This window comes from Lolium perenne, chromosome 5 (genome assembly GCF_019359855.2).
Source record: "Lolium perenne isolate Kyuss_39 chromosome 5, Kyuss_2.0, whole genome shotgun sequence".
Lineage (NCBI taxonomy): Eukaryota > Viridiplantae > Streptophyta > Magnoliopsida > Poales > Poaceae > Lolium > Lolium perenne.
The window spans coordinates 10,781,751-10,792,858 of record NC_067248.2 but is presented as its reverse complement, the minus strand read 5'-3'; the positions used below and the strand labels follow the sequence as shown (position 1 = coordinate 10,792,858).

At 47.3% G+C, this 11,108-nt stretch overlaps 2 pseudogenes; one reads left to right on the top strand and one right to left on the bottom strand.

Annotated features, from left to right (window-relative positions):
* The first annotated feature begins 3,394 nt into the window (after positions 1–3,394).
* Positions 3,395–5,306, top strand: LOC127303255 (ent-kaurenoic acid oxidase-like; annotated as a pseudogene).
* A 3,737-nt stretch (positions 5,307–9,043) lies between these two features.
* On the bottom strand, positions 9,044–10,145 carry LOC127303256 (protein NRT1/ PTR FAMILY 2.11-like; annotated as a pseudogene).
* Positions 10,146–11,108: the final 963 nt, after the last annotated feature.

Here is an 11,108-nt window from a genome sequence, read left to right as displayed (position 1 = left end):
ATCACGTCCGGAGTTCTATGGCTTTTAGGGCAAATGAGTAGGAAACGGCCCGTGACACCGCATAGTTTGTTGGAACGAGGCCATATTTGGCACGTGCGTGGTCCCTGGGATGGGAAGCAAGGCCTCGGGAGCGGATTTCCAATCCGACCCATGGGCGATGGTTTTTCATTTTCGGTGCCAAAACGGGTTTTTTTGTGAAGGAACTACATGGGGCGTATTTTAGTATTGCGCGAGACCTCTGCGTGGTGGTAGGACACCGCCTTCGCACCACATATCACATGCCATATGTACGCGATAAGCTTGCGGGAATCCATGCGGCTTCCTGCGGTGTCCCACCGAATCCGCTGGAAAGTGACCGGATTTGAACTAGGGCTACACTTTCCGTCGCTCAATAAATTCCGCAAAAAATGTTTTTAGGTCTATGACATATCAGTTTATGTGCTAATTTTTGTCCGTTTAGCGCGATGGTAAACGGGTGCACCAGCGCGCATCTCCGTGGGGGCCCGTTTTGGCCAAATGACAATTTAAACAAAGTCAGAAAATCCCGCGGAGCCGCATGACGTCATTTTATGTGTCCTAGTAACCACTCCAAAAGTCGGAATTAGGATACGGTAATTATTTTGGAAAACCCATCACAAACAGGGCTATCACGTCCGGAGTTCTATGACTTTTAGGGCAAATGAGTAGGAAACGGCCCGTGACACCGCATAGTTTGTCGGAACGAGGCCATATTTGGCACGTGCGTGGTCCCTGGGATGGGAAGCAAGGTCCCGGGAGCGGATTTCCAATCCGACCCATGGGCGATGGTTCTTTCATTTTCGGGGTGCCAAAACGAGTTTTTTTGTGTGAAGGAACTACATGGGGCGCATTTTAGTATTGCGCGAGACCTCTGCGTAGTGGTAGGACACCGCCTTCGCACCACATATCACATGCCATATGTGCGCGCTAGCTTTCTGGGAATCCATGCGGCTTCCTGCGGTGTCCCGCCGAATCCGCTGGAAAGTGACCAGATTTGAACTAGGGCTACACTTTCCGTCGCTTAATAAATTCCGGGAAAAATGTTTTTAGGTCTATGACATATCACTTTATGTGCTAATTTTTTCCGTTTAGCGCGATGGTAAACGGGTGCACCAGCCGCGCTCGGTCAGGGCATACCGCATCTCCGTGGGGGTCCGTTTTGGCCAAATGGCAATTTAAACGAAGTCAGAAAATCCCACGGAGCAGCATGGCGTCATTTTATGTGTCCTAATAACCACTCCAAAAGTCGGAATTAGGAGACGGCAATTATTTTGGAAAACTCTTCACAAACAGGGCTATCACGTCCGGAGTTCTATGGCTTTTAGGGCAAATGAGTAGGAAACGGCCCGTGACACCGCATAGTTTGTCGGAACGAGGCCATATTTGGCACGTGCGTGGTCCCTGGGATGGGAAGCCAGGCCCCGGGAGCGGATTTCCAATCCGACCCATGGGAGATGGTTTTTTCATTTTCGGGGTGCCAAAACGGGTTTATTTTGTGAAGCAGCTACATGGGGCGCATTTTAGTATTGCGCGAGACCTCCGCATAGTGGTAGGACACCGCCTTCACACCACATATCACATGCCATATGTGCGCTAGCTATGTGGGAATCCATGCGGCTTCCTGCGGTGTCCCGCCGAACCGCTGGAAACTGACCGGATTTGAACTAGGGGTACACTTTCCGTCGCTTAATAAACTCCGCAATTTTTTTTAGATCTATAACACATCACTTTATGTGCTAATTTTTGTTCGTTTAGCGTGTTGGCGAACGGTGCACCAGCCCGCCCGATACGGCCATTTCGCATCTCGCGAGGGGGCTGTTTTGGCCACATGGCAAATTGGGCGTCATATTTGGATTCCTCTAATTTTTAGGTTCAAATGATGATATGGATGTTATATTTAGATTCCTCTCATTTTTCTGATCGATTTAGACATATTATTTGTGGAATTTTGATTTTCTGATTTAAAGATATTAAGTATTCAATATTAAATAGAAAAAAGACCAAAAAATAAAATCATTTTATTTTTATTTGAATTCAATATTATTATTACTTATATATATTCATTGTTGTCTACTTAAGTAATTGTTTGGGATTCAAAAATAAAGAAGTGTGCATCACGGTTCAATGGTTAATAGGGTTGATATGCTACTATTATCAGCAAGACGTGTCAATTCTATAATGGAAGCTCATCCGAATGGAACCAAGAAGTTAAGCGTGCTGAGGCTGGAGTAGTGTGAGGATGGGTGACCGACTGGGAAATTTAACCATCATTGTAATTTGACATAAGATTAAGTGAAGTTAGAGTTAAAAGTGTATTGGGTGAAAGATAAACAAGTAAAAAAAAGAAAAAGAAAAAAGAAAAAAAATTGTGTAAAAGAAATTAAAATTTTTAAATTTTTAAAAGTCTATGCCGAGGGTTTTGCCGTCGGCATATAGGAAAAAATATTTTTTTTTCGATTTTTTTTTGAATTTTTTTGGAAACGGGAAATTTGAATTTTTTAAAAGTCTATGCCGAGGGTTTTGCCGTCGGCGTAGCGTGCTACGCCGAGGGCCGGAGCTTCGCCGACGGGCGATAGTGGCTTTGCCGAGGGACTTACACGCCGAGGAGCTATGCCGAGGGCGGCCCTCGGCGTAGCCTACGCCGACGGCCAAAGCATACTACACCGAGGGTTCCCGGCCCTCGGCATATAGCCCCATTCCTGTAGTGGCATTGTTAAAATAGTACTACCTCCGTCCCAAGAATAAAGGCGCACGTGTATTTTAAGACGAACTTTGACCATAAAAATTGAGCAACACAATCTTGATTATATTATATGTAATTAGTATCATTGGATTCGTATTTAAAAGCACTTTCTAATGTTGCTAATTTCATACAAACAATCTTTATATATTTGAAGTAATTCTTGGTCAAACAAAAAGCACGTAAAACGAGGACGCCTTATTTCTTGAATCGAAGGTAGTACAATTTTATAGCTCACTATTGTACATGTTGACTCTAGGTTGACTATATATGATATGACGCTTAACTTATAGCGAGCTCGTTAGCTCTACTATTAAACTTGCTGTAAGCATGTGGTCACTCGGAGACTTTGGAACTTAGTTCTGAGTAACACAAAGGGAGCACTTATGTATGCATCAATACGCACGTAATCACATATGCGCCAAACACAATAGGCGAGATTTAATTAGGCAATTAGGGTTTTGTTCCCACCTGCGTGGAGCGGCAGAAAGAATCAGCCACCCGGCATCCACACTAGCTGTATATATAGTCGATCCATTGTCTCCAAATTCCAAGGCAGGATCACGACTTCTCGAGAAATCACCGGAGCACGTAGAATATAGCATCAGTTTATCAGCTAGCGATATGTTTGCAACAATGGCGATCTCGTGGGCATGGTTGCTGGGCGCTGTCCCGCTCCTCTTCCTCGCCTTCGGCACGCCGCCGACGCGCGTGGTACCGCGCCGCCTTCTTCCTCAAGCACGGCAAGAAGAGCCTGCCGCCGGGGCACATGGGCGTGCCTTTCCTCGGCGAGACGCTCTCACTGCTCTGGTATTTCAAGCACGCGCGCCGCCCCGACGAGTTCATCGGCGCCAAGAAGAACGCGTACGGGAAGGCGGCGGGGATGTACCGGACGCACCTGTTCGGCTCCCCCACCATCATCGCCTGCACGCCGGCGGCCAACAAATTCGTGCTTCAGTCCCCGAGAACTTCGGAGTTCATTGGCCCGAGCCGGAGCTCGTCGGCCACACCTCCGTTGTCAACGTCGAAGGCGCCACCCACACCAGGCTCCGTGGGTTCATCCTCGCCACCATCAATAGCCCCAGGTCGCTCCGGACCATCGCCGCGGTTGTGCAGCCGCGGGTTGTGGCTGCACTTGCCTTCTGGTCCGACAAAGGCACCATCGTCGCCGCCACCGAGATCAAGAAAGTAAGAACAAGTTACCATTTATAGGTAGTCAAATATATTTTATCCCGATTTATCTAGAGAAACAATTGTTCACGTATGCATGCAGGTGACGTTCGCGAACATCCGCATGATGTTCATAAGCATGGAACCATCACCCCTAACGGAGAAGATCGACGAGTGGTTCGGAAACTTGGTTGCTGGCCTTAGGTCATTTCCCTTGGATTTTCCAGGCACAGCGTTCTATCACGCTCGCAAGTGCCGGCGGAAGCTCAACGCGGTGTTCCGTGAGGAACTGCATGCTAGGAGGAAGAAAACCATGGTAACCAAGGCCGAGGATGACGATGTGATGGGTGGGTTCATGCGGATGGAGGACGAGCAGGGGAAGAAGCTAAGCGATGACGAGGTGGTGGACAATATTGTTTCTCTCGTCGTCGCCGGCTACGAGTCCACCGCCAGCGCCATCACATGGGCCACCTACCACCTAGCAAAATCCCCCGACACTCTCGCCAAGCTACGTGTAAGCCAGCAATATAACTCCAATCAGATAAGCATATGGTAATAGAAAGGGATCATATCTAACTAATCTCTCGTGATTTGCAGGAGGAGAATTTGGCGATGAGCGAAAGCAAAGGTGGCTTGTCTTTCATCACACATGACGACATCCCGAAGATGAAGTACACAGCGAAAGTGGTAGAGGAGACAATCCGGATGGCCAACATCGCGCCGATGGCGCATCGTGTCGCGAAGAGGGACGTGGAGTACAACGGGTACACCATACCAAAGGGATGGCCAGTTCTGGTGTGGGTGAGGTCGTTGCACACCGACCCCAACAACTTCCAAGATCCCCTCACCTTCAACACGACAGATGGGACGTAAGTAGAATAAGTATTGTTTCCCAAAATATGTGCGTGTAATCTTACATGTTCATCATGAATGAATCAGCTAATGATGACAACCATACGGAATTGTTAATTGACGCCCGAATGATGCGGGAGCCGGCCAAGCCAGGCACGTACCAGGTGTTCGGAGGAGGCTATAGGGTTTGTGCAGGCAACATGCTCGCGAGGCTGCAACTCACCATCATGCTTCATCACCTCTCCATCGGCTATGAGTAAGTACGGGCTAGCCAACACTAATTTAGATACCCAATTGCATTCAATATGCATATGACATAAATTGTATTTGTTGATATTATGTTATGTGGTTGAGAGTTTGCCCTCCATTATTTCAGATGGGAGTTGCTAAATCCTGATGCAGAGATTAGTTACCTTCCCCACCCGAAGCCAGTGGATGGCGTGGCCATGACCTTCCATAAGCTTGCGGAAAAATGATCCAAAGCTACATTTGCTAGTGTTGAGAAGCATATTTGTGCTTAATTATCACCACCAATATAGCTACATATATATATGCATGTTTTAATTTGGCATTATTGCATGATAATATCAGATCTGCAACTAGCCTAATATTTTCTCTATATGTAATACGATAAGAGTATGGTTTGTTGTCCATGGAATGAACACATCAACATGCTAGCTTATCTAAGAAGATGGCTATCTACATAGCTAGATTCTAACAATAATCACTATAAAAAAACCGAAGTTTGCAAATATTTGTTTGATTTCTCTCTAATTGCGGCATGTGGTGGGCATACTTGACAAGTATCCCAATAGTAAGTTTTGGTGGGATTTTTCCACCGATGCATGGTCACGAATGTTATTCGTGTATTTATTTCGAGATTCTGAACTTCAAAATGAAATATCTTTAGAATATTATGTGTGCGCTTAACATAAAAACAACATATCACAAAAAAGGAAAAGTGTGCGGGTATTAGAAAATCAGGAAACACAGTCTATGTGAGGGGTGCAACACCTCATGTGCTCGATTCCGTCTTCCCGGAAGTGTTTTGCAATAGATACCCATACCATGAACAGTTAAAATATGTATTACCTAAATGGACTGTGTTGGGCTGTAAGGTCCATGAGGCTTTGCAGGCCCACTTTGTTTGTCAGCCAGTAACAACAACAACAAAAAGGACCAACAACATTTTTTTCTATGCTCTCAAGATAATATGTACTGTACAATATTTGTGCAATAGAATAAGACAATGCCGCCTGAGTCCAAACTGTACTAATTGGGGGTGATGTACACACAACATATAATCGCACTTACCATCATTTATTTTTTGGTGGAAATGTAACAAGACCGGAACTTGGCAAAGTCTTTACGGAGTGTGACACTCGACAAAAAAATCCCCACATGGAAAAATTTACCAAGGTACTCAGCAAAGAAAATGCAATTGGCAAAATCCCATAAATCAGAATTCAAAAAAAGAAATTTCCACCACTTTGTTGCTTTCAGCATATTTTCTAAGGCCCCCTTCTTTTCTAGATGTCCGCTGCTGCACTATGTTGTGTCTTACATAGACAAGAGGCATATACGAGAATCAACCTGGGGTTGGGTAGTTAGGAGGGTGGTTGTACCCCAGTCCACCAGAGTTCAAACCCCAGGTTTGATATCTGTGTGTCTTATAAAGGAGGAATATTTATTCAGTGGGAGGCGACGTTCCCGTCGACAATGAGGCGCCTGTGGTGACTTCGTCAATTTTAGGATCCAATCCGCCGGCTCAGTCTTCCGGAGGTGCTCATAGGAGTAGGGTGTGCGTGTGTTCGTTCCTAGGGATGAGTGTATGCGTGTGTATGTGAGTGTCTATGTTTGTAATGTGTTTCTCAAAAAAAGAGGCATATACACGGTCTTCACCAACTTTTAGTTAAGGTGACAGTAAAAGGCTTCCTTCACACTTGCTTCCAGAGATTATAACTGAATCTCCTATTTGAAGTCGTCTAATAGTGAGGAATATAGGTAACATACATGGCAAAGGAAAGCACTCGGTGAAATCTCAAAAGTACACAAGGCCAAAACTAACACTCGGCAAACAAAGTAAATTACACTTGGGAAAAAAATTGTGTCGAAAAATCCACGGGGACATGCGGCTTCCACTAGTACATAATAGCTTATTGGCGGTGTACCGTACCCCCTTTGCTAGCAGACATCGGTATGTCACCAGTATCCCACCTGCGGTGGCAAACCCGCCTACGGTATCCCACAATGTTGTAATATATCCTTCTATTCAGTTTTAATCTTTTGTTGATTTTACTCGGTGTTGTGAATCGGTTGCAAAAATGCTACTGAGCTGAGCTCTTTTCATCTTTTGTAAGTGACAACTAAAGGAAGTTATTGGTGGGGTACGGGTTTGGACGAAATAAGATGATGCATGCAACAAAACAGAAACGTAAAGGAATAAGTTAGATACCCCATGACATCTCGAAAACACATGATTCAAGGTAATCTGGAGCTTTTCATAGTTTCTGTTTCACAAAAGATAGAACTAACAACTCCGAAAATGTAGCAACACAAACAATAGCTATAGTCCTCCAAAAACTTCAATATTCATCTAAAAATTGCTTGGACTCTATCACTACTCATTCAAAAACGCAAGGTAAACATTCTTCAAAAAATGCACCCAGGGGGAGGGAAGAGTTCAAGGCTTGGACTCTCCCCAGTTGACTCGGTTTGGACTCCAATGTCCCCCCTACGTCGGTTTAGGGGGAGGAGTCCATCCGGACACCGTCTCAACCCCACTAAGTTGGTTCGGGGAGGGGGGCAGAGCCGTCGGACCTCCTAAATAAAGGGGATGAGAGGGGCCCGCTAAGGCCAAGCTGACCATCCCCTCTCCCGAACCATAGTCATCGCGCTGCCCCTTCCACCGCCGCCCTAGCGCGTTGCCGCCAGCCACCACCACCGTACCACTCCACCTCTTGCTCTCGCCCTAGCAGACGTGAACGGAGGACCGACGCGGTGGTCTACTTCCCCTTCTTCACCGAGTGCTGCCCGAGATTACTCCCTCCTAGATATTATCTAATCGGGCTCGCGGAAGCACTGCCGGATCTTCATCGGAACATTCCCACTTCAACAGTGTGCTTGATCACATTTCGACATGGTGTTGCTGATCACGTACATGTAGATAATGTGGAGGTGTTGCGCGTGTAATATTTTATTATAGGAGTGTTCGTGGGATAATACATCTTCTCGTGACTAGAGCACACTAGTTGGGGGATCGACTCATGACTTCATCAACCACGTCATCGACTAATTCCACTAGGTTTATTTACGAGAGTATGATCTGTTACCTCCCCTCTTGCATATGATCTTGGTTATGTGTAGGTTTTTTTCATACGTGTTCCCCAATAGGAAGCCCCTTGTGCCACCTCCTCCATCGTTCCTGTCCATGAGTGAAGAGGAGGATCACGTGTTTCCTCCTCCAGGACTCATCGTACGTCATCAATGATATGTCGCAAAGGTATAGTATACATTTTTCTATTATTTTTAGCACCTTTTTAATGCAATTATGTTTGTTTGATTTTTTTTGCATCTATATATGCAGTTTCGATGATGAGTTGTTTGTGCAACACATGAATTTTGCATCACAAGAGTATACCAATCCATTGCAAGAATATGAGACAAACTATGAAGATGACTTTCAAGATGAGGTGGAATGAGTGGATTCGGTGGAGCAATGGGAGGTGTCATGGGTACCTTTATGGGTGCTATGGGCCAAGCCATGTGAGATGGCGCGGTGGCATGGCTGGCGGATTCAGTGGAGAAATGGGAGGAGCCATGGCCGACGGCACTAAAGGTACCACAGCTGACATCACTTTGGAGGTTGCAGGGGCAGCGGCAGCATAGGTGGCATGAGTGGCGGCAATCTTATGTCCCCACCGACACCATGGAGGAACATGTGCAAGCTCATGAGGTCAACAATAGCAATGATGCATGGACTAGGTCGAAGAACTACGAGTTTGTGGTGAACTATTTCGATGAACTATTTTATGCTTTGAAATCTGCATTTCATATATGATTCTGTTGAACTATGTCGATCGTGAACCATTTTATATGCTATGCAACATGGATTTCAAATTATTTTTATGTGTGTCTGATGATGTTGATAATAGATTCATTTATATTTGTTGTTGATACATTTGTGATGATTATTTTATAGTCAAAATGGGAGCTAGCTGACTACTCGATCTGTTCCGCTTTTGCTTTCGTGTGGAGTATTGATTATTTCCTCAGATCTGCTGACCTTTTTATAATAATCTCGAATCTGTATAGACCACAACAATAGGTGGATTCACCACAACCGATAAGTATATACCACTATGCATGCATGCATATCCATCTCTGAGCCTCGACGGGCAGGCCCTAAACTAAATGACTAAACCGGCGCTGCATTCGCCGCTTTCTTCGGGCTCTCGTCGAGGCCGGCGTCGCCGGCGCCGGAGCCGGTGTGGTCATCATCTGACTTCTTGAACCTGTACCACCGTGCGCACGCCACGAAGTAGACGAGGTTGACCGCTGCGATGACACCGGTGACAAGGTAGAACAGGTCCACCCTGCCCTCGTCCAGGTCCTGCGCCAGCCATCCCGTTGTCCGGTGCAGAATGGTCACCATGAGCCCGCTGGCGTAGCTCGCCAGTGCCCAGCCAAGGAAGTAGAGCGCCCCAGCGACGCTTCGCATGTTCTCGGGAACTGCCGGTAGTAGAACTCGGTCTGCCCGATGGCGGCGAACGCCTCCGACAGGCCCGCCCGACCTGCTGCGGCACCAGCCAGAAGCACGACATCATCGGCGATCCCGGACCGATCCGACGGCGGCGGCGCTCCACCGCCGCCGCCACCAGCATGGTGACCACTGAGAGCACCATTCCGATGCCGATCCGCTGGAGCAGTGTGATGCCACCCTCGCGCTTGGTGATCCGGCGGAGCAGCGGCACGAGTAGACGGTCGTACACCGGGATCCAGAGAGTTAGAGCGAGCATCACGAAGACGACGAAGGAGCCCTGCGGGATCTGGAAGCTGCTGCTGGCGGTGATACGGCGGTCGGTCTGCGCCGCCTGGAGGACGACGTAGGTGCTTAGCTGGGTGACCACCACGAAGTAGACGATCCCCGACGACCACACTGGGATGATCCGCGCTAAGCACTTCACCTCCTCCACCTGCTGCATAGTGCACAGCCGCCACGGGTCCGTCGGCGTCTTCCCGTCGGCGCAGAGCACGTCCTCCTCAGGGGTAAGCATGGCTGCCTTGTCGAGGCACGTGAACTGGTCGGTGTAGGCCAGCTTGGAGACGACCTTGCTTGCTCCTGTGCGGCGGGTCAAATAGTGTGTTTGCTCCGGTGCCGCCGTAGGTGGCGCTTGCGAACCGCGGCAACGAGGACGGACCTGCGCGGAACCAACCATCCATCCACTGCCTGTGCGAGCATGCTCGCCACACTGTACGGAAAGGCACCTGTGTTGGGCGTCCAGACTCGATGCAGCATGGGAGCCATCTGCGCCGACCAGCCTCGATGCACCTCGCTCGATCACGATGGGGTCCACATGTCGCTCTCGGTCACGTAAATGAGTTTGCCAGCCTGGCTCCAGCTAGTAGCCAAATTAACCAACCGACGCGCACGCCTTTTCCTGGATTTGAAGCTCACGCATCGCTGCTGCGCCTGTACGTATGCCACGTACATCCCCAACATATATACTTTTTTCCTGGGTTTTGCCATGAATATACACTCGTAACCTCTCTCTCTCTCTCTCTCTCTCTCTTTTTTTTTTTTTTTTTTGCTTTCTCATTCGCCCTCTTGCGCCCGGCTGCTGCATATAATTATAATATTTATTTATTGCAGACGGGAAATCTAAGTCGCTACTCCATCTCACCTCGCGACAAGTTTTTATCTACCTAGCTCTCACGTATATATACGTAGGTGTCTACGTACGTACGCGCGTGCTGACGGAAACGATCGATCTCACGGGGAATCATCCACCCCGCTCCATATACAACTTGGAATTTTGACGTGGCCCTTTTCTAGTTAGTCTCTCCACATCTACTCCCTCCCGCTCTTTCATAAGATGTTATCTACCTCTTTAGTACATCCACTTACTTTAGTTTTTATCTAGTTTGCCTATGTTCACTTATTTTGGTTTGCATTTAACCTCTTTTAAAATATCTAAACAGGCTTACATCAGTGTACACAATGTACACCTGGAGTACATCGCACTACAGAATTAACGCTGCAACCTGTGCTAGATCTCGTACAATGACAACGCTCCGTAATAGCCTAGGTGTTCAGCATGGCTGGATC